The sequence below is a fragment of the Boleophthalmus pectinirostris genome, unplaced genomic scaffold (genome assembly GCF_026225935.1).
Source record: "Boleophthalmus pectinirostris isolate CB_2022bp ecotype Guang Dong unplaced genomic scaffold, ASM2622593v1 HiC_scaffold_9, whole genome shotgun sequence".
NCBI lineage: Eukaryota > Metazoa > Chordata > Actinopteri > Gobiiformes > Gobiidae > Boleophthalmus > Boleophthalmus pectinirostris.
Window position 1 is genome coordinate 23,480,711 of NW_026571541.1, and position 24,330 is coordinate 23,505,040.

At 38.9% G+C, this 24,330-nt stretch overlaps 1 protein-coding gene across 1 annotated transcript in view; it reads right to left on the minus strand.

Annotated features, from left to right (window-relative positions):
- LOC110174246 (cytoplasmic dynein 2 heavy chain 1) overlaps positions 1 to 23,607 on the minus strand; it is a 97,512-nt gene extending 73,905 nt beyond the window's left edge. Inside the window, exons 1-3 of the mRNA XM_055167044.1 lie at positions 23,545 to 23,607; positions 17,971 to 18,086; positions 17,412 to 17,601 (exon numbers count right to left, since the gene is read on the minus strand). The gene's annotated coding sequence lies outside the window, so the exon portion shown is untranslated. The remainder of the gene's footprint in view (positions 1 to 17,411; positions 17,602 to 17,970; positions 18,087 to 23,544) is intronic.
- Between the last annotated feature and the right edge of the window lie 723 nt (positions 23,608 to 24,330).

A 24,330-nucleotide genomic window follows, 5' to 3' on the forward strand; every position in this document is an offset into this window, starting at 1 on the left:
GAGCTTGAGATGTATTAAATATACATCAAAGCAAAGAAACGCCTGGAAGAGAAAGACCAAACCAGGGGAAATACAAGAAGATAAACCTCCAAAAGATGAACTGTGGTTTTCAAGCTATTTAGCAAGTTTATATATGTAACTAATGCAAGTAAATGATGTATTACTTGTACTACTTACACTTAGAATGTGAAAAAAATAACTAGTGCATTTTACGGTTTGTAGCTCTATAAACTCATTTCCCAATCTTCTAAAGCATTTCTAGCATCGTAATTATTAACCGACACGGGTTTACAGGGGCTTTTCCACAACTTGCGGTCAACAACAATTAGCATAATGACAGTGTACCAGTGTTACTTTCTGTTTCTCAGACGATAAAACACTCAATAATTAGATGCAGACAGCACATAGAGGTCTCCTTTTGAGCCTATGAGCTACTTTTACAATATATCTATACTTGGACAAAACTAATTTTGCCTACTACATTGACAAAAATCCAATACAGCCACTTTGACAACTATAAACTGTTGGTGTTGTGGCCTGTATAGATGAATTAAGACAGTGGAAAAGGAGCATGTTGTTGTATTACTGTATAAGGTTTGGTAACGCAAACATTTAGTCATTATAAACTGAATGTTTATTCAGTACTAAACCAAAAGAATCCAGAGATATGCATGATCGGATAATTAACACTGAACTAAAAAGAGGTATGCCCTCTGCATCCCTTCCACTGCAAGAACCTTGGTCTGCCCACTGGTGGATTGTGTTTTGTTTCATTCACACAAGTTTTATAAAATGTTTTTTTATGTAAACTGTTGTTTCTTGTTGTAGAATGGGCTGAACTCACTGGGTGACCTCACTTTCGGACCTCCCATTCATTGATATGGGCACCTGGGCTGGCAACCATTTTGTGTGCTGTGGTCCAAGACAAGAAAAATATCTGATGAAGGCTTTTTTTGCCGAAACGTTATTTTGTTAATAAAATAGTATTTGGACATCGGCCAACCGAGTGTGCTATGCATTTTTTCACCCTGATCATTCACACAAGTTAACAGCTACCTTTTACACAATGGGGTAGTGGGGATTTTTTAAGTTGGGGTACGTGATTCGTGACTGAACCAGGAGGACTAAACCAGGGCTGTACCAGGAATGAACCAGGACTGAACCAGGACTAAAACAAGGTCTAAACCAGAACTACACCAGGACTACACCAGGTCTAAACCAGGACTAAACTAGGACTAATCTTGAACTTGAGAGAGAGAGAGCACCCCGAGTTTGCGGAGCAGGGTGTCCGCAAAGCGCGATCAGGGGACGGCTGCTCTTAGCCCCATGCTGCGCGAACCTCTGTGCCAGTCCTTTCACCTGTGATCACCCGACGGTCTATGCGGGCACACCTCGTCAAAACACTCAGTCCTGGTTTAGACCTGGTTTATACCTGTTTTAGTCCTGGTTCAGTCCTGGTCCTTCATGTCTCAAGTCACTACAGGACAGTACTGGAGATATCATGAGCCTATGCAGGTTGTTTTCACCATTGCCAATAGCTCCAGTTTGACATTTAAGTTGTAGCTATTTTATATTTGTTATTTTTCTATATCTCATTTTGGGAGTGGGTGGATGGCGTACCCCCATGTATCACGTCCAATACACCCCTGCTTTTACCTTTCAAGATTAGAAATTCCAGGACTGAAATGATCCAAATAGTGAAGGTTTATGGAGTTCCTCTATTACCACATGCCATCACAAGGTGGATGTTTTCTGTTTGAAGAAAAAACTAAATATGCAGGGTTTGTGTGAATGAAACAAAACACATGTCCAGGTATGTTTTTAAAGAAGATATAACATTATAAAACAGATAGAAAATAGCGTAATATGGGCCCTTTAATGCTACTTGTTTGCGTGTCATGGCAGTTGAGGAGAACCTTTCGCCTGCCAAAACCAACTGCTCATCTATTACTCTCTCAATTCAGGCATTCAGCTTCTGCCCAAAATCTTCATAAATCCAACGAATTACTTTGCTTTTCCAGAGTCAGGAAAAATCCCCTGAAAACAAACTTAACAGCCAAGACACATCTTGAGAAAATATTACAGATATGACAAATTATATTCAAAAGAACAACGTGGCGGCTTAGATCTTCAACTTGATGCAAACCAAATAAAGCCAAATTTGAATTTAAAAAAAGGCGACACTGGCATTTAATAGAAACACAACACCATCAACACAACCACAATGCACTGTTGAATATCAAAAATAAATATCAAGTTATTTCACGAAACCAGAATTGGAAAAAGCACCAAAATCTCCATCTCACTGAACAACATCTAAGACCTTTGGAGGACTGTGCCAGTACTTTTTAATGAGGAATAAATTGACTTGGAAGCAGATCCCTCCTGTCAATCCTTTCAGTCCGTTTCCATTTAACTAAATACCCCTCAAAAAAGCCCTCTTCATAAGCACCTCCCCCTCCGCTGCACCCCGAGTGGCCAGCCCCACTACCCCCTTGTATCCGGCCATTTAGCGTGACAATCCATTATTTTGACGGCTTGCAGGCAAAGAATAGACACGGCACCGTTGACTTTGAGGGCCCCCTTTTAGGAATCTATCTTTCGCAATTTCATTTCTAGCTTAAAAAAAACAATGCATGTTTTTTATCATGTTAAACCTTAGCGTACTGTTACCCCGCACCTCTCTCATGACTTGGTGGTATTGGTTTGTAGCTGGCAGGCTTTCGGAAACCTGAGCAGGGCTATAGAAAGTAGGTTTAAAATGTCCCAAGCCCACCCCCTCCTCACCAGCCCAGCACTGCTCCACTTATACCCAGTGTACCCCCCCCTCTTTGGGACACACACACTTATCCCCTCCACCCCACCCACCACTGGCCTTTCAGCATAGTGACACCCAAGCACCTCCAAACAGTCCAGCACCCATCAACTTCGGCTGCATTCTACCCGAGAAGGGGGAGTGATGTTTTCAAAAGCTTATTGTTTTCATTTTTCTCTATTTTAAATTCCTACAGGTCTTTCTATTTCAACTTAGAATGCCATTTCCTCCACCATTATCTTATTTTATAAATAATGGTAACAAATAATATTCCTGAAAGCCACTTTGATCCGTCACCTGTTTGCCTCCATGGAAATTTGTTTGGAATGTTCCTCAGTGGGGCATTAAATGGAGAAGCAAGTAACACCACCAGCCCAAATTACAAGCCAGATCTATGGAGAGGCGACCCTTTCATAGTAAGAATGCATTTTAGCAATAAATACATCTGTAACTAAATGAATGCAAACTAGATAAGTTCTCCATGGAAACAAGCATGTGGTGGTAAGACAGAAGGTTACATAGTACACCTTTAATATTCATTAGTTAGTTCTTTTATTATTTTATCTCATAAATCTTTTACATCTGCTACTTAAGCGTGCAATGTTTGTTTGAATTCTTAATACATCTGCTCCTCTAGAAAGGTTTTTTGTTTTTTACTCTCTCTTGTGTAATAAATAATGTTAACGGTATTATGATAATTATGACATGTTTATCAATCTATTACTACACATGTTTTTACTTTCCACAACAAACATTCATTTGATTTAATAATCATTATACTCCTTTATCCGGTTACTGAAAGTCAATGAATGACAGTCCTAATAATAATAAAGTTAAGTACAGATGTGTGGAAAATTAAGCCATCAAATTGAAATCGTATTTAGTTTCCCATGCAGAAGCAGTCAGTCTGTTTGCTCACTTCAACCCTTTCCCAATGAATCTCACAAACATGGGACTTATGTGGAAAGTATTTGCTCTTGTGCAGTATCAGAATTCAGTTTCATTCCTGGATTATCTACATTGCAAGTTAAAGGTGCAATGGGAAGGAAAGTTCAGATGCCCTTACGACAGCACTGGGACTTCATGGGACAATCATGTGAGTCACATGAAGAACAGATATAAAGTCAGGGTTCAGACTATGGCCCCCTGCATTAAAAAGCACTCGCAGCTCCCAATCCCCTTACACTATTTCCCCCTGGACAGTGTCAAATGTGTGTCTGCCTCTCAGAAGTGTGGCCAAGGCAAACACCTGGCACGGAGCGGGATCTGCTACGTTTCACCTTCTACTACACAAATACTCACACAGTAGATCATAGACTTTCACACAGCCAGACACACTATATATACACATGTGCATGCCCATTGAACAGGCTGCAAGCTGTGGTCAAGGCACATGCAGGAGTAAGAGTTAAAGGTCCTAAATTACACATAATTGACCCTTGTGAGTGTTAAACCATGTTAGAATGCTGCTGCCTCCTCAAAAACATACCCAAAGTTGTGTTTTGTTTCATTCACATATGTTTGAGTAACCATTTATTATTAGTCTGTCTACATCTCCAAAGTTCAAAATGCTCTGTTCTACCTTATAATTTCATGTAGTGGTAGTTTTCAAGTTAAGAGCTACTATTTTTTCGGCAATCGCATGTCTGAAATAATCCAAATGATTCTAGTGAAGGCATATGAAGTTTTAAAAACACAGTAGAGCTCTTCCTGTATTACCACATGACATCACAGGCTAGTGTTTTCTGTTTGAGAGAATAACTCAGCATAAATCTGCAGGGTTTGTGTGATAAACGTGTGAATGAAACAAAACACAACTTCAGGTATGTTTGTTATGAGGAAACAATATTCAAACATACATCAGGAAATAGTGTAATACAGGCTCTTTAAATAGTTCAGAAGTTCTTGTAGAGTTTGGCTGAAGATGGTTAAATACATCTAATCATTTCTAATAAAAGTGTCCCATAAGATCATTTGACAGATTTCCAAACTGTCACAATGATTCGTATACAACATTGTAACTTGACACAGTCACAATATAAATAAAGTTGCATTGTATCATTCAAAAAGAGATGGTATTACATTTTTGTGAATAATGACAACCAAATAGGGTTGTGTTGAAGGAGGGCTGTGTAATTAATCAAATCGAAATTCTGTCATCCCTAATCAGCAGTGCTTGGGTTGTTTTAATGGAAGGTCTACCGCCAATGTTCTGTCAGAAAAGCATCTGGTTTGGAGCGGAGTTCTGAATTTGGAGGAAGAAATTTGACTTATTTTTGTGTGAAACAGCAATGATTTAAAGTCTTATTTATGTTCAGCAAATATTGAAAGGTACTTTTATTTGGTTTCAAAATCAAATCAAATGGAAATTGTGAAGAAATATGATTCATTTCTTTGTCATGTCAGCAAGCTCTAGTTTGAAGTTTCTTGCTCTGTGACCCCAAAATAAACACATGCACAATAGCAATATTTGACTCTATGGTTGGTGGTCAAGGATTGCCAACTTCTAGAATTTACTTGCATGACAAAATTTTGAAAAATGTTTGCGACAGCCGTCAAGACTATTATAAACTGTGAATAAAGCCAGAAACATCCCCACATGTGCTGGGAATGGCAGTCACAGAACAGAGAAGGCTTTGGGCTCCACCTCCTCCGTCCGGTTGTGTGCTCCCTCCCTGGTGGTGTGTCATATTTCGGGGGATAATAGGTGTCATGGTGAGCCCCCTTTGGTGTCAGCGCTCTGGGGGACTTGGGTGACACACACACACAGACACACACATCACACACACACACACACACACTGTTACAGGCCATGTGAGTGCAGGCAGTCCATTCTCTCAACCCTGGGAACCACAACGCAATGCCCTCTCGTCTTTCCCCAATCGTAGCGGCTCCTTTCTTTCCCGTCTCTGACTTTGTTTACAAGCCTCTTCTGGCATTATTCCGCACGTTGGGCCACTCCAGGTTTTCTGTGGTGGTGATCAAAGCAGGGGTCGTCTGTGAGCGGCTTCTTCTCCTGTCTCTTTTATTGTGTCCAGACGCACCGATTAATTTAAAGCCGTGTTAAGTCAGCACATGTGCCTCAGTAGCAGTGGATCACAGGCAGGCCGTAAGCGCGTTTCTGAATCATGGCGTCAGCACTGGAAACCTGCCAGTGACTAAATGGTTATGATATTGTGTCTAAATATAGGTAGGTTTAATATGGGTAGCCTTTTTTTTTAACAATTATTATTAATGTACATATACATTTATATAATTATGCATTTTTGACCCTGGTCTCTTGCTATTTTTGCTACTTATTTTTAATGTATATTTATATTTCTGCTCTATGTTTTATATATATAATATAATGTGATGTGTGAGCTACTGTGTTCAAATAAATTCCCTTGAGGATCAGTAAGGTTTGTCTAAGTCTAGAGAGAGGAAGATATTAAAAAGTTGAGATTTTGGTTTTGGTTTGTTAGCTGTAGGTATGAAAATTTTCAATATTAAAAAGGTGCGCTATGTAATGTTTCAGGACATGGGCCTATCATCTGCTTTTTTCAGGGAGATGTCATTGAAGTGCCTGGAAAGTTTCACAGTCAGGCATTAAACTTATTTATCTCTATGGTGACACCTCCAGAAGATGCTACAACAAGTCAGATCTGTGGAGATGCAACCCTGCTTACATCAAAATGCTGTTTTCTCAGTCTGTAAATAAATAAATGAATAAATGCACGATAGATATGTTAAATGCATTACTGTAAAACAATAATGACAAAAAAATAATCTCCACAGACAAAAGATGATGACAGACTTTCAACTAGAATAGATCGTCTATAAAATATCCCTAGTGTGCAAATCTTGAATCTAAACTAGACAATAAACAGACAATAAATATATTAAAAACAAAACAAGTACATCATATCTTCATCAGGAAAACATTGTAGAAAGTTGTAGATATTAATAGTACAGCCCATGTATTATCATTACCATTATATACAACAGTCCACACAATAAGCACATAAGCCCTGACTACATGAGGTAAAACTGGTCTGGCTACTGCATGCTTCACGGAATTTAAGCAGCAAGGTTTTATATTACACAGTGTTAATTGATTGCTTAACACTGAACAGAATATGCACATGAACTGTGTTTGTGAAATAATTGTAATATCACTTACATTTTATAAAGGCAGTTGAATCAGTTATGGTAAGAAATATTTGCTATTTTCAAACTGAAGCAGAAAATTGGATAGAAATTGGTATAACGCAGACATCTAATCCAGTACTTTTTAAAATTCAGCATTTTTATATCTTACTACTGTTGTAAAATATCTCAGATTCATGATTTTCCCCCCCCTCTCTGTCTTGGTGCCCAGTGTTTGCAATGTGACAGACACTTGATAAACTACTATGACCTAGACCTGTATTAACTTTCATGTATTGCATTACGCCTTCTCTATCTCCCCCATTCTAACGTGACAGGCCACCAGGCACACACAGGGAGGGGAGTGGGACAGGGGAGGTTCACCTGCAGGGGATGTGTGGGAGGCTCCCATCTACTCCTCCGATTCTACCTCCTCAGGCTAGAAAATACTGTATGCACATGGAGGTTACCATAACTTGTGTTTTGAAAAAAAAAAAGAAGAAAACGTTATTGTGTTTGTCCCTATGCTTAATCTGTAAATTGCATTGTAACAGTGAAATTTAATCCACTAAAAGCATCTCATTTTACATAGCAGACACCTTGGCCAGACGCTCAACCAATCACAAAGCAGATTAACAAAAGGCTCTGCTCTTCAGCCCTCAATGCCTAACATCTCACAGCATCAAGACGCTGGGCACACATTCCTTCATTCTATTATCTTTCCATCTATCAATCTATCTATTCTAAGGAAATGTGGACTGGTCCTATATTACACTAAACTGATTCTTTTAAGATTTAAGTTGTGTTATAATGTTGTTACCTCATCAAAAACATACTTGGAGTTGTGTTTTCTTTCATTCACGCATGTTCAATCTATAGTTACTAGTTAGTCCGTCTACATCCCCAAAGCTCAAAAATGCTCTGTTCCACCTTGTGATGTCATGAAGGTATAGTTTTCAAGTTAACAAATACCTTTTACCTGTAGTTCAGTAGAGATTGACAATTCCAGATTGCCAGATTCCTGAAACCATCCAAATGACTCTACTGAAGGTATCAAGTTTGCAAGGTTTGTGTGTTAAACATGTGTGAATGAAACAAAACACAACTCCAGGCATGTATTTGCTGTAACAGAGATGAGAAACTAGCATAAGCAAGTGCGGTTTTAAAAAATCAAGTTGACATGTTTACTATAACATGTGATCTGAACTGGAACAATTCTGAAGTCTGTCTAACTTTAAATAGAATTGCATGAGCTCTTAGACATATGTTTTTACAATGTGAATTAACTCTAGTAAAACAGACATATTATCTTGTTTATTTTCTTTATAACAATAGGCTATCTTATCTATCTATCTCCTATTGACTCATTAATTTGTTTACTAAGTCTCTGGGCCGTGTCCGTTTGCTGCCTGAGAGTGTATCTGCATCCGTCCATAGCAACAGTTGTCCTGTGTGCCAAACAAACCTAGTTGCTATTTCTTCACCCTGGCTCTCTGAATCCCATTTACGCGTGTTCACACTTCTCCTTTTGTCCTCTCACTCCTCACTCACATCATCATGATTTAAACTTGGGAAATCCATCTCAAATCTGAGTAGGCATGGAAAGTACTCAAAATCTGACCCGGAAACGTCAGATTTGAATGTCTATACAAACAAAGATATCCTCTGTGATCCAAGTTAAGGCTGTGTATATGACACCTGAGCCTAAATCAAAGCACGGGCTGTTAGTGATTAAATACATATGCAATCACTGTTTGAATATTTGTCTTATCTGATTAAAAACTAAGCCTGTGTATTATCATAGCATGCTCAATCAAATAAACTGTATTTTTACACTTTTTCTGACAGCTAGGATAGAGCTCAGAATGGTTCACTGTATATTCTACCCACATTCTGAAATTTAATGTGTTTGTTTTCACTGCATTTTATAGTAAAATAGTAATATTGTATGCAAATGTTTACAATTTTACTGGGGTGTAAGATATATGAAATAAATCATTACATTACAATAGCTGTATACAGTACTTTTCGGGGCACTTAAAGTCGCTTTACAATTTCATATATTATTAATTCACTCCATACTTGTTAGTAGTGGTCTAGTGTTAGATCAGTACTACTAAAATCACATACATAATATACAGGCAAGCTGGTTGAAGTGTCTTACCTAAGAACACAAAGAAAGTGGAGATAAAGCCACTGATCTTCATGTTGTGCAGTCTAACCACTGCAGCACAGCTGCACCACCATAAAGTGTAGTAGCTATATAGCTGTAGAGGAATGGAGTAAGATAAAGATTGTGCATTGTGATCAAAGTGACTTGATAAGAATACTTATCGAACATATTCATGGTCGTTTATAATCGTTTTTGCAGGTAACACAGAGCGTGCATGCCTGGAAAACGATGACAGCATAATCCATCAACACTGTGGCCTCAGTCAACATGACATCTGTCAGCAGATAAAGTGGGTAAGATATAATTAACCTCTCAAAGCACAATGTTTGACTCTACTGTTTCCTAGTCACAACTGTTTTAGTAGTTTCCATAGAGGCTACATAGACTGGTCTCAGTACAATAACTGTGTAATTTTAAAACCAGTGCATAATGTAGCTCTGTGTCCAGTTCAACCATAACACAGCGTGTGACAGCCATGACTTCACTTTCTGCAGTTAATCCTTAAAACAACATGTTATTTCATGATCACTTTAAGTCACTCTACACTGTCTCCTCCATTATGTCAGGTCAATGCAATGCAATTTGCAACAAGAGTAAAAAAATAACAAAATCTAAAAATACCTCAAACTAAAAATACTAGATTGACAGATACTGTTTTTCATAACTGATACTGCTATCAATTGCTTAGACTCTAGAGAAACCTATGGCCTATGAGCATTCCCATTGTTGTACAGCCTATTTGTAGAGATAATTTTAATAATTTTTCCCAAATTAAATAAAGTAAATTAACAACAAACTCATCCACAATCCTGTTTTACTACAAACTCGTTAAGAGGGCTGTGTAATCCCATCTTTGCTTTAAAGTATTCAAAAAAATATTCTTCATATTCATATTGGCCCAAAGAACTGGATTCCATTGGCAATTGAAAGCTGGTAGCCAGTACGTTAAAAGGTGCAAATATCAGTTCAACATATCGTGGTTTTAAGAAATGGTCATTTTAATTTTCAGGAAAGAAGGAAATCAGAAATCTTTGACCCACAGTGGAAATTCACACTTCTAGTAAGGTGTAGACAGCTATGTTTACTATTTATAACAACAAATAAGACTTAAAAATACACAAAATAAGAAAAAGGGACAGAAAAACATACAAAATGAAAGAAAGTGTGAACGATAACTTCAGTGCATAACTAAAATAATATCAACCACACCACAATTAGTCATGTCCTCCTTTTTTTATTCTTGTTGAATGTATTGATAGAAAACAAGATAGTGATGAAAGCTGTGTGCTGACAGCTAATGTTGTAATCTCTTCCATTCTACCTCCCAGGCCTTTTGAGTAGAACACGTTTGATCCACTGTCATATCCTTCTCGGCTCCCTAATCCTGCTTTTGTTTCTTATTTGGGCTTGTCTCCTCCTCTTTCAAAAGCATCAGAATTTTGTCATCACTACAGGAGGTACAGTCGAGAGCATTGCTAATCTTCCCATGCAAATCTATCCATCCATTCATCCGTGTTGTCTAATATCAATCTCTCTTTGGTCTTATACCTTCCCTCCATTTTTTTTCCATTTGTGCCTCCCCAGTATCACCCCAAACAGAACCATGCCCCCCTGACCCGCCCTCTGCCCTTTGACCCCATAGCTGACCACCTCCCCCCACTACAGAGGCTGGGAGATTAGTTGCCATGGAAACAGTAGCCACTCGTGTCCGGTTTTCTTTTGTTTTTCTAAGATTTCCAGAGTAGCGGTGAGTATTTGTAGTGGAAGAGACAAACTTTGACTTATTGGTTGAAGGAATGTTTGCATAAGTGTGTGTGTGTGTGTGTGTGTAAGGCAAAAAAATAAGGAGGGATGACCTATGACCTCTAGATTCCTGTAGTCTCACTAGCTGCTTAATTGTTCCCAGCAGAAATAACTTCACGATAAAGTAAACCCCATACACACATACACAGTAATTTGAATGTTTTTAATGATGACATGTACTCCCTGTACTGGTGGACTGCATTCTGTTACAGCCCACACATTTGCTCATATAAATAAGATGAAGACAGCCTGACCCTGTACATTGGGCAAATGCTATCTCTCTTTTGACTTCCAAATCAAATGGACGTAAAAATTCCTGGAACCATTTCACAGGGTACATATGGGAGCAGCAGTAGGAATTTCTTTTTAAATGTATTTAGTCTAAGTTTTTATCTGCAAGTTGCTTAAAAAGATGATGTCACAAACTCAGCTTCTATCAAATAATTAAAAAAATAGCTTTAGTCTTGCAGTGTTTTTCCCAAGCCGACGATTTATGAAAGTGTGCAAGTAAATGAAGTGTCTTGCCAATGGACACAACAATATTACAATGTCTGAGCTGGAATTAAACTGCCAACCTGTAACCCCTGACCCACTGCAACAAAAGGAGTAAGACATGTTTCAGGGATAATAAGAGGTTAATACAATGTAAATGTAAAATGTAATTTTTTAAAAAGTGCAATAAAATGGTTAGAGATCAAATTACACTATTAGGTTAAATTTTAACTAAACATTACCTATCTGTTTTACCATAACTATTTGAGTGTTGAGTCAATATGGTTAAATTGACTCATTAATTGCTGTGTTCCATATATCAGAACATTCTATATTGTGTTGTTGAAATGTAGATTTAGGTAGACCACAGCTGATTTGCCAAAGTGTGCTCTTATGAGGAATTCTGTTAAGGGGTTGAATAATTTTGAGACTGCAGTAGTCATTAAAAGTAGCATTTTGTGTTGAATTTGGTGAAACCACTTGTAATATTAGTTGTGCTGAGCTATTTAAATTGTTCTTGTTTGATTTCTTTTTTATAAACAGCTGGTAGTTTGTACATTTTACCAGTAAACCTAATTTGCAGTGGAGGTTGAATAATTTTGTATGTTGTATGTTGTAATAGAGTGAGTACTGGGTCTAGTCAATAATAAAAACTATAAGGCAGAGGCGGTGCTACCATTAGGCAAAAGTAGGCGGCTGTCAAGGGCCCCCAAACCTGGAAGGGCCCCCAACCAATTGCCCTCAGTGCCACTAATGGCCGAGGCCTAAGAGCAATTTGATTTTCTCTCAATATGACATTGAATGAGATTAGTTTACTTTTAAACAATAATCATAAGAAAAGTAGTAATAATCATATGTAATGGATGTAAAAAATTTAATTGTACTAGCAGAAAAATAAAACTACTTTCAGCTCTGGTTATCAAGTAGGCGACCAAACTAATAAGACAAGTTTCCAATCAACCATAATTCAGATAAATAGAGATGTGCGTGTCTCAAGAACAATGGGGAAAAACAGACAATAAATACATATTTAAAAAAAACCTAGAGTTCACCTAGAGTCCCCAAATTCCTAACTCCGCTTCTGCTATTAGGTACAACATTTATACAAGTATATTTTGAATATTTGATGGCAAATGTTATCAATAGGGAAAATTGGCTCTTACCCCCCATCATGACATCATTGCAGAATCTGAAAAGCACCAATAACCAGACTTTCGAAGTTGTTTTGGGCTTTTCCCATCTAAACAACTTCCTTCCTTTTAACCCAAATATAATGCCTCAAGTAAAATATGTGACGTCAGTGTCTCCAGAGGCGGCCTTAGGTCTAGAGTTGCATCCACCACCCAACCTGCTTCCTGCCTATTCACAACAAACTGATAAATCACCAGATCAGATTCCATGCACCCATTTCCAAAAGCATTACACACCAACTAACTCTACGGAGACTGGGTGTGCTAAGAACGACCCAATTATGTTACCTTTCAGCCACCAAATTGGGTTTTTATGAGTAGGAAAATACATGGACAACATATAACACTTTGTAAATCAGTCACAGGCCCAAGGGTTGCACCCATGGCGTCATTCGAACCAAAGCTGGCAGATCAGACCACCCCACAGGTCAAAGTTCAAATCTAAGGTGTTTAAAGAGGAGCTAGCACCCTCACCCAGCACGCAAACCTAGCCATGCCTGCCCTCAAAAAGGTAACCAAAACCACGGTTCCAACGCAACTGAGCCGACCAAGTGGAGTCAGGGAGGGCTTTATCACTTTCACATGCACCAAGTTGTACATATGCCATAGAAATCCTTCAAAATGTCTTGTTTCAGCTACTTAACAGATGTATGGGCCAAAGATGTGACTGGCTGGAAACAATAGGATTTATGTAGAAGTGTGATTCAAAACGGAATTAAGAAACGCATTTGTTCACACAGCCCATAAAAATGAATGAAACACAATGAAAAATAAAAAGAAGCAACAGAAAAAAATATTATGGTTTCATGATTATGGGGTCATGTAAGTACACCATAAAAAATATATGCACATTTTTTTAGATACTTAATTTTAGATATTTTCTTGTTTGAGACTAAATTAACTGACAAATACTCTTAAAGATGCTGTAGGTTGGATTTTTACTGTCATAGAAATGTGAAAAACAAAACAATTTTAAATGTTGCAGCGGTCCAAAGTTATTTCACTAGTGTGGAGTTTACCCGTGATGGGAAAGATGGACCAATAGTATGATAACTTGCACTTCCTGATTATCAGACAATAAAATGCCTTTCTAATTCGATGGCGGCAGCACCCTCAAGAGCAGCTTATTCAATATATCAGGACATTTGCCTGAAAAAACAGAAACAGTGAAACCAATCAAAAAATAAATAAAGTAAAAGTACATAAATGATAAAGCGCTGAAACATTTAGTTGGGTTAAGCTATTGAAGTGGCCTATTGTTTGAAGAGAACGAAATAGTAGAGGGAAAACGAGCTCCAACCACAAGAGGGCTTGGACACTCTATTTGCACAGTGTGGATTTCTGCATCAAACACATGTCTAATACGGGCTAAACAAGAGGCTTAACTAATCAAGTTGGAGGTAGTGTCTGGTTAGGGACTGATCCAACCCGGTAATAGAGTGCCAGGAATCAGAGGATTTACATGACAAAGATGACAAAGAACTGCTCTGATCCTCAAAGACGGACCAGATAGAAGAGAGTGGTAATCCTCAACTGCTCTCACAAGATGTTTCTAGCATGTTAAGATTTCACCACTGTATCGAAATATTTTGAAGCTATAATTTATGCAGCATCATCAACAAGCTGTGGGTAAATTGTTAGCCCTCATATCTCACATTAAGAAGGTCCTGTTTACGATACACAGGCCATGCTGGAGCTTTTGTGTTGAGTTGCATGATCTCACTGTGGCTGGACATTCTTCTCTGTGTAGTTTGAGTTCTGCATCAACCTAAAACACCCACACTAGGCTGCCTTGAGTCTTAAGTCCTGACAACACCTAGCATCTAAACAACATCTAAACTTAGACTAACTTTATTGATCCACAAGGGAAATTACTTGGACACAGTAGCTCCCACATCACAATACAGTATAATAACAAAGAGGTAATACATTTTAAATATGTAGCAAAAAATAGCAAGAGACTGGTGTCAAGAAAAGCATAATTATATAAATGTGTATGTACAAGTAAAAAATAAAATAGAAAAATAAGTAATAAAAAAATATCTCAGTTATATAGAAGAGCTCATAAGGAAAAGGCAAAGATGGTATGATGATTGACAAGACACAGGGTTATTCTATCTATTACATAAGGATGAGTTGTTGTACACTTGTATGTAGTATGGTATGAATGTAGTCCTGTATCTCTCACTGTCTGATCAGAGCTGATACATCTGCTGCCCACCACTCATGACAGGTTGCCTCAGCGGTATTGAAGGATGGGTCAAATTCATAAGACAAATTTCCATACGAGGAAGATTAAACGCACCTTAATAACTCTCTCTGCAGCTTTTAACTCTTTTTATAATAAGTGTTAGATGCTACATTCCCTTCAAAAGCATTTTTAATATAAGTTAAAAAGGTCTACTCTTCTGTTCGTACTTCTTCTCTTCTTAGTAGCATCAGGCTACAATAAGGCCAACATATGCTTTCTTCTAAAGGTCCCATCCCATACTTTTAGACGCCTCTGTCCTGGAGCACTTTGGCTCTCTCTGGACACGGGTAAATTGCTGTGCTCTGTATAAAGTGATGACAAGCTGTAAAAGCCAAAGCGACTGTGAGATAATAGAAAATGAGCCGGAGAGACAGAGAGGGAGAGTGAAGAAGAAAGCCCGAGGACGAGATGACAGATCGCGAGGCAGAGGTCTGCTTTTATTGGACTGTTTCTGGAAGCAACAAATGTTCCCTCAATTTTACAGGGGAAAATGTTCCCACAAAGAATTTAACAGAGTTTAGCTCAACCAAAGAAGAGACAAGAGAGTTTTTAACCTTTAAACCTGAAACGTGCAGGGCTAACCTTTGAGGGGATTCCCACATTAAGTCCTGTTCAGTCTTACGTGTACTACTAAACACAAGGAAATGCGTAATCGACAAAATTACAGGTCACTAAGGAGTAATTTAGTCACCATAACAAAGAGCGCATTAAACAGATCCAGGTCAGAGCCAAGGTTCACTGTGGGTAGACACACTCCAGTGGAATGTTTCTCCATAGAAGTTGTTTACAAAAAGCACACTGTATAGTTTATGATGTGTATTCACGAAATGTTTACGCTCACTACAACATGATTAAACCTTAACGGAAACAGTTACAACTGAGTGACAGCACATAATTGGGGAGGATTTAACATTACAGCTTGTTAAGTTCACAGCTGACACAATCCATATGGCCAAAAGGGCAACACGCAATAAGCATCACACAACATTCAGTTTCCAGCTTGGGCCGAGTTATAATAATACACTCAATTTTATCAACAGATTTTAAATAAAGACCAAATAACTATTATTACACTGGGGAGAATTTGCAGGGAATATTTCTTTTTCACAGACTCAAAAAAGCAACAGGTCCTCAAAATTATTATTATATTATATTATATTGTACTTTACTATAAAATATCAGAAAGTGACTTCAAGTATCTACCATTTTCTCACACTGATGGGTATTGTAATTATTCTGCAGCTGATTTATGGTAATACATACATAGGCCTTTAACCTCTTTACATGTTACCAAGCTATGCTAAAAACAAATGTAACTATAGCCATTTTCATCTTTTTTTCTCTACTGTTCACAAATTATTGGAGCCAACGCATTTAATAGCTATGAGTGTAATTTAGTCATTTATTTCCTTCTAAACAGATGCATTTTCTGTGGGTGGTCCTATAATGGATCGCAGAGGAATCATCTTTTTCAAAATTTTGTTATTTGTTGTTTTTCCACCGCATTATTATTATGTTATGTACTACTTTCACAACATATTTTTGGTCTGACGGGCACAATCAAGTTTAAATGTGGTATCTTATCTTAATAGACCAAGGTAGTTGTAGTATATATGTATTAGCAATAGTGTATTAGATTAAATAGATACAAGTCATTTAATTTAGTTTTTATTTTATTTTGCATTGATCTCAGTAGACCCTCATTCCTGAGAGTCTCATGGAGAGTTAGTGATAGGTCTGGAAAGATCTATGTGGGTCCAGCCAGTTTCTACTTGTCCTGGCCCTCTTCTTCTCACTTGTCCTGGGGCCTTGGGCAGTGTGTCCAGTGGAGGCCTGGACCCACACACTCCAGTTTTGGAGGGGGTCCTGGAGTTGGACCTTCATGATTACATCTTTGGGCTGAGCAGGTCTCTGCTGAGGCTGAGTTTGCATCAGCTTAGTGTGCAGCTTCTGGACTGGTTGCTGCTTGTACTGGTTGACCATGTCTTTATTGGAGCACCCATCTGTTTCTTGTAGAGTTGATTGGATACAATTTGAATCCAACTAATCCAATTGACGCATGTTTCACTAATTTATACATCTCTCCTGGGCCCTATTTGAACCCTCCTTATGGTAAGATTCTGTCCACTGCTAAGCCCGCAAGGTTATGTCATCAGTGCTCCCACATGACAGTTCTCCATAAATATACAACATACATCTTGACAAAGCTGATGCAGTGTACTGTAGCTTAGTTAGTGGGATGTACACTGATTGTGTTGTGGTAGCTCTCTGAATTGAGGGACTCAGAGTCTCAAAAACAAACGTGAAACATATCAAAACATATTTTGTTTTTTGCAAAAATAGCATTTATAATAAAAGGTGACAAGGTGATCTAAGTTATGTGTTAACAGTTAATACCTCATAGAAGCAAAATACCGTCTCTTTAAAACACATCACTTTGTCTTGCTAAAATACATCTATCACTGTTTACAGACTACACCACCATAGTTAACTGAAATCTCTTGTTACACAGCAGCCACCCTGTAGTTCTGGAGTAAAGTTTTGTTCCTCCGCCCTCACCTGCTCTTCCCAGCCTCCCTTACTGCTGCAGTGGTCATTTCCCTGGGGGACAGGTGTGCCACTCAGGCCTCCTCCTCCTCCCTGGCACTATGGGCAGGTGTGGGGTGGAGTGGCCTCTCAGCGACCTCCTCTACCTCCAGGTGGTGACTGTTCTTATTCCATCAGCCATCTGCCAAAGCCCCACCTGCATCTGGACACAATTCATTAAAAGGGGATAGAGAGTAAATAAGACAGATTTCAATTATCAGTGAGTAGAATAAACATTTCATAAACACTGCGAAAACATTGGTTATCTTGGTTTGAACAGTCTTGTATTGGATGTTTAGATTTATGAACTTATTAACATGAATCAGTGGCTTTAACAATATTCACACCTCCATTTTCTTTGTCTAGAAGCACCTGCAGGTCTATAAACGGGATTTGTTCTAACCTAGAGGAGTACAAAAACATAAACGCATTTGTCTCAAAACTAACTAACTATAATCTGAGAACTACAGAGGACCTTGCATTCCACCAGGAGGCACCTGCATACGACGCTGGCTGAAAGACAAGCGCTCACCTCACAGCAAGAAGTTCTCAGGTGTGACTCTTGGGCCATCTTGGGTTTCTGTGCAGTTTGCATGTTTCACCACGTGTCTGGGTGGGTTTCCAGGTACTCTGGTTTCCCTCATTAACCTAAAATATACACAATGGGTAAAATCCTCCAGCTAAGGTAGTCCTGACCAAGCTTAACTCATTTACTTGAAGGTACACTGTGTAATTTTTCTGGTAGAGGTTCCGTCACCTGCTTGTCTCCATGGAGATGTTGCCTGGAATATTCCAAAGTATGACATTATGCTTATTTATCTCTACAGAGACAGCGGGCGATGACATAGGGGCAAGTTACATGTCAGATCTTTGGAGAGGCAAACCTGCTGCACACTTTTTAAGTCAATAAATACCCATGTTATTGCCATGCATGATGGATATATTTAATGCCATATCTGGGCATTCTAGACAAAACATTAATTTCTCCATGGAGAAATGCAGATGGCAGACCCTCCACAAGAGAAATTACACAGTGCACCTTTAACAGCACACATTACTGAACAACCAACAGACTGTAAACAAATAAGCTGAAATTTAAATAAATAAATGACAAATGTATGGAGGAAGTATACATCGTGAGACCAGTTACTGCTTGCAAATATAGTCAGAGAGAATGAGGGTGAATGGGTTGAAGAAGTTAAAAGCAGGGACTGTGCTGCAGAGCCACACAGAAAATGGGAGAGCCCGTCTGAGGCAGACAGACATGTGATCCAGCAGAGCCCAGCAGCTCTTTGTTCCCCCCTGCAGCCACTGACAGACGGGACAATAGCACCGGCCACAGCCCCTCCCCTCCCCTCCCACGGCTTTCACTCCAGCCTCCCCATCTCCTGCTCCTGCACCCCATTCATCTCCCACTCCGCAGTTTTACAGAGAGGCAACACCACCTCAGCATCGCATCTATTTAGTTTAAATGGTGGATAAGTGAAGTGGCCCTGATAAATAATGCACTTGCTACTAGCTGCAATGTCTTAAGTTAAAGGTGCACTGTGCAACTTTTCTAGGACAAGATCTGTCAAATACTTTTCTCAGTGGAGATATTATTACAGACTGTTACGGCCCCAGGCCAATTTACTGGTCAGATCTGTGGAGAGGTTACCCCGCACAGCCAGAGTGCCTGTTTTTCCAAGTGTTTTTGAGCTATAAAACCACCTGTACTTGAATACATGTAAGGTAGAGCTGTTTACTGTCATAGTGTGGAACATTCCAGGCAGAGAAATTACATATCCATAGAAACAAGCAGGAGACAGGCCCCCAACCAAAAAGTTACATAGTGTACCTTTAATGTCTCAGCTGGGACATTGAACTTTTCGCAAAGTTAGTAAGTATAATTTAAAAAAAAAGAAAAAAAAAAACTAAAATAACTTGCCAACTGATTACTAACAGTTATACAAAATCAGAATTTGTTGTTCACATGGATGGGTTCAAGTTCAAGAAAATCCCTTACTTTTATGCCTGTCAATGTGAGTTTCAGAATAATGAAAAATTGAGACAGTTGCCAAAGAAATAAACACTTCAAAACAAAATATGCAATCTTTTGAATGGTCAAAAGTCCTCAAAATGACATCAGTAACAGGAAACTGAAACTCCAGTACTTCTTTGTAAATTGTGCTAAAAAAAATGCTGGCTAACTTGCCAAAATGTGACAGCGTCCAAAGTCCATTAAAAAATAGGTCCTTTTAAACTGCTTGCACCAAACCAAATGCATTCTTCACTTTGTTAAGACATTCCTAGCATTGTAATTATTCACTGCATTTGTTTTTCACAACTTTCAGAGGCCAAGATAGAGTTTTGGAGTCACAACTAGCATGCTAATTCACACTTCTTGATTATCATTATCACAATAAAACACTTAATTAGATGCACACAGGAGACAGGATTCTCATTTTGACCCCAAAAACAGCTTTTACAATTTATTTGGGACAAAAAAAATTACATCCCTATGAAAACAATCCATTCAGCACCTTGAAAATCACCATATGGTAAACCTTTTCTTGTAACTACATAGTAGTAAGTCATATTTTAAAAAGCATGCGTGTTTATCTGGACTGTTTAAGCCTACTTTCCCTGAACTCTTCACCTCGTGGTTGCACTTGTGGGCCTTTGCTCCCCTACTCCTTGTGCACAAAGCCTCATTCACACACTGGTCCACCTGCCCTGGCCAAACACACACCCCAAATATTCTGGAGTAACCCTAGAGGAGACGTGACAGATTTAAGGCAAAGCAGTATAGTGACACTTAATGCTTTCAATAATGCATAGGGAATAGCATATAGGAGTGGAAGGTAAGGTATGGAGGGCCCCTTTCCCCCACAAAACACATGAGACCAATCCATTGTCCAGCCAACATCCTCTGTATATGTAACAGGATGTCCCGGACAACTCCGAAAAGCAACTTTAGCTCCCACCACACTTCGCACACCCGTTCCTGTGCATTGTTTCCTACAGCAAGAATGAGTATCGAGGAGGAACTTGGAGCAGTAAATAGGTGAGGACAAAAAAAAACAGGGGCAGAGGCAGAGCGTATGTGGCGATATTGTTGTATAATTGAATGCGAGAGTGACTTGGGGAGACAGAACGTGCTAGTGCGGTGCGTAAAGACAATGGGAGGGGACGGAGGAGAGGAGAGATAGAGGGATGATGGAAGATAATGTGTGGAAATAGGAGCCTATGTTGGAGATTATCTGACCTGACTGAATTCTATAGAGAAAACAACCCTGGCTCCATAGCAAATTATAATAGAGTCCCAACTGATGTCTCTGAACTGAAACAAGATGAATACACTGTCAGGCATAATGGTGGTTAGGTTACCGGTTTGATTCCTGCTCCCTCCTCTGCAAACTGCCCTTGTAGTACCTTCATGCAAGACACTTGCCTGTCTTTGTCTATGTGTACATTGACGTTATTAAATGTGACTGTAAAAGGTTACTAATTCATCCCATCTATTGACAAAAAGACAAATGTAAATAGAAAACTGACTTCAAATTCCTAAAGCATCTAAATCTCTAGCCTGTTTGAGCATGGAGACCAATTGTAAAAAACGCACTTCTGTACAGCTCATATAATTTCCTATCATTTCTTGTATTCCTCTTTCACTCCCTTCTCGTTAAATAAAGCTTAACTAATCAATGAAGTCTTGACTGAGCTACATCTCGGGTTCACAACTCCTGATAACTTGATTAGAGGAGATGACAGATTCCATGCACATTTGGGGCTTAACTTAGCAGAGCATTTTAGGAAACATGCCTCTGAGGCGTGCTAAAATAAGGGCAGCATAATTTGACCATGGGAACTCTGTGTCAGTGACTGTGGGTGCTCTCTGTTGCGAAATTTTACAATACTTTCTTACTTTGCTTTTTTCAGACTCAGGTTTGTATATGGTGTGGAATGTCCATGTGTGTGGCCATCCTTCTGTACGTAACTCCTAATCCATACATAATGAACAATGTATATGATATTCCTCGGTGCGATGACAGAAGTGCTTTTCTTTTCTTTTCACAAATTGTCATTTCGTGGACCCTTATCCGTCCAAAGGGGTTACTTCTACTCTACAGCCTTGTCAAGCTCCTGTTTAGTTGTACTGTACAATTTGGGTCTGGTACGTGCTGACAGCTCCAATGCGGTGGTCCGCTGGCAGACATCTGAAAAATGTACCTGTGTAATTATGGAGCTCTTGAAAATACACATTAGTACATGGAAAAAGTGTGAGTTGGGAGCAGTGGTTAAAGTGTCAGCACAAGCACTACTAGACCAAACATAGACAGTGTTGATATGATGTGTGTTCCAAAAATATTGCCAAAAACAAAATTGGTCTTATCACAACATGTATGAGGTACTTTTGGAATGGAGCAACGTATTCATCACTTTGTTAAGACATTCCCAGCATCCCAATTATTCACTGCAATCAGAGCTTTTCAGAGGCCAACGTGGAGTTTAGTTGTCACGCATCTGCTAGTGACATAGCTCTTAGAGGCTTTTACTCTTCACAGAGAGAAGGTTCTTAAAGTGCGTATGAGAGGTGGAGACTGCTGCTTTTGTTTTATCTGCATGTTTCTTTTGAGCACTTCAGTTGGCCATACCACAAACACTTGTATAATAAGGTTCTTATAAGACAAGGACTCCCTGACTTTTCAATCTCCATGAGACTCATTATTAAATATAAAATAATGGATCTTAAAACACATAAAAATGGCAAATAAAATGTAGGGCTGATACTTGACACCAGTAGAAAGACACTTTTTCAATCCCATTAAGTCAATACCGACTGTCCTGTTTTTCTCTGGACCAACAAGGATGCATGCAAACTCTTCATGCCAAATTCTTGTCATAGTTATTATTTTATTATTTTTTTCCATAGTGATTAAGTTTTGATTTGTTGCATTATTATAAAAAATCCTGAACATGAACGATTTCATTTCCTTCCTCTTAGGTCTGAACTCTGCTTTAAATCATATGCTTTAACTGTCAGAAGGGATCCAGAGCCTCTCCATTAAATAGACCCATGCATATCATTGACAATTAGAAATGACTGAACCGATTAAAATGTGATTTACTGCACAGATATTTGGAGCATAACAGTATGTCCTGGAAAGTTTACGGAACTTGTTTTTTATAACAGATCTTTTTCTGTGGTTATACACTACTCTAAAAGGCTATTCTGCCTGAGTATTATCGAAACTGAATATGGTGTGTGTAATATCCAGTTATTCAACAAGTGTCTCAGGGCAGGGCTTTAGTGTCAATTGTCACAAACAAGGGAAGATATGGAATGGCAGCGGAAACCACGGCGTGTACTGGCTGTTTTGGAGTGCTGCAGTGAAACAGACACTGAGCATATCAAATACAGCCTGTCAGGAAGAGCCTTTGTCTTCATATTGTGAGCCTTGAACAACAGAAGAGGGGACATCCCAGCGGAAGTGTTCCTGTCAGCGTCTACTGTATTCTGTTTACATGATCACCTATAGATTTATGTTACCTTTTTCTATGGTGTATGTGCATCTTTAATGAATTTAATGGCGTGAATGGCGAATGCTTGGCTTGGTGAAAAGCCTTTTTTGTTTCTGTCTTTTAAAATATTATGTTAATCATAACATTATTAGATCAATAGTATGTCAAGCCAAACATTTGCTCAGGCTACACTGGAAAGTTACAAATGGATTGAGTTCCCAACCATGTTACCAACACAGTTTTTATCACCAACAGCTTGTTAGTTTATGGTTTTACATCCAAATTCACCAATAATCGAGCTCCTAATAAGTTTTTGTTTCTAGAAATTACTAGAGCATACACTGTTGTCTGGAAATCAAATACACAAATGCAATTTCTGTCCTCTGTGAAACAGGAAGCTATGCTGGTGTACTGTTAACATCCATTTTTGCTGTCATTACCACTCTGGCCTCTGAAAGTTGTAAAAAATGTTTATCAAATCATTGTGGTGAATAATTAGTATATCAAGCCCAGTTAGGTAAATGAAAAATGAAAACCACTGCAAACAATTAAAATTGACTAGCTATGGTCTTTCACACTTTTAAGGCAATAATTACAGTACCTTTAATCCTCAAGTGGCAACAGAGGTGCTGTCATAGTTTGCAGTAAGCCAAGACCTCACAAGACCTTCCTTCCAGAAGGGCTGTCATAGATTTCTAAACTCTGTATGTTATAAAAGGACGGAAAGGGAACAGCAGGAGTAGCCATAGAGACAAAACATGTTTAAACACTTTTGCAAAACCGGAGCTCAATGAATATGATTATGTCGCTTATTACAAAAGCAGAATTCTTGTCCTGGTTTCCTCAACAACCCCACTTGGATCAAAACATGTGCATTTTGCCTTGTGCGAACTGAGTTAAAACAATTGCTCGCACATCACGACTTTGGCATGTAGCAAGTATAAAAGCTTCAAAGAGTTGTTTAAATTAGAACTGTTGTTTTCCACTCAAACAGAGGCCCGGGGTTAGAGAATGCATTAAAGAGCTGAGCTATGTAGAGCCTGCTCTCCCTCACAATGGGACCAGAAGAGCAGCAAGCCGTTTTAATTGCTCAAGACACTCCACTCTCCGCTCCTACACTTTACACTGCCATATCTACCATTGCACTCTCATTCATCCTGCTCCATTTTCCCTCCCTCTAATTCTTTGGCTTTTAGGCCTTTATCCCATCCAACCCTCCTCTGTGAAACCTGCTAACTAATTCATCTCCAGACAAATTGCCAATCAGCCGTGGACAAAGAGGAGAGGAGAAAAGAGGCAGGTTCTCAATAGGGCCGATAGCTGTTTTACTAAACTCTGCTTCACAGGGTAGGGGGGTGGAGAGCCTTCACATGTGTGTCTCTGGCAG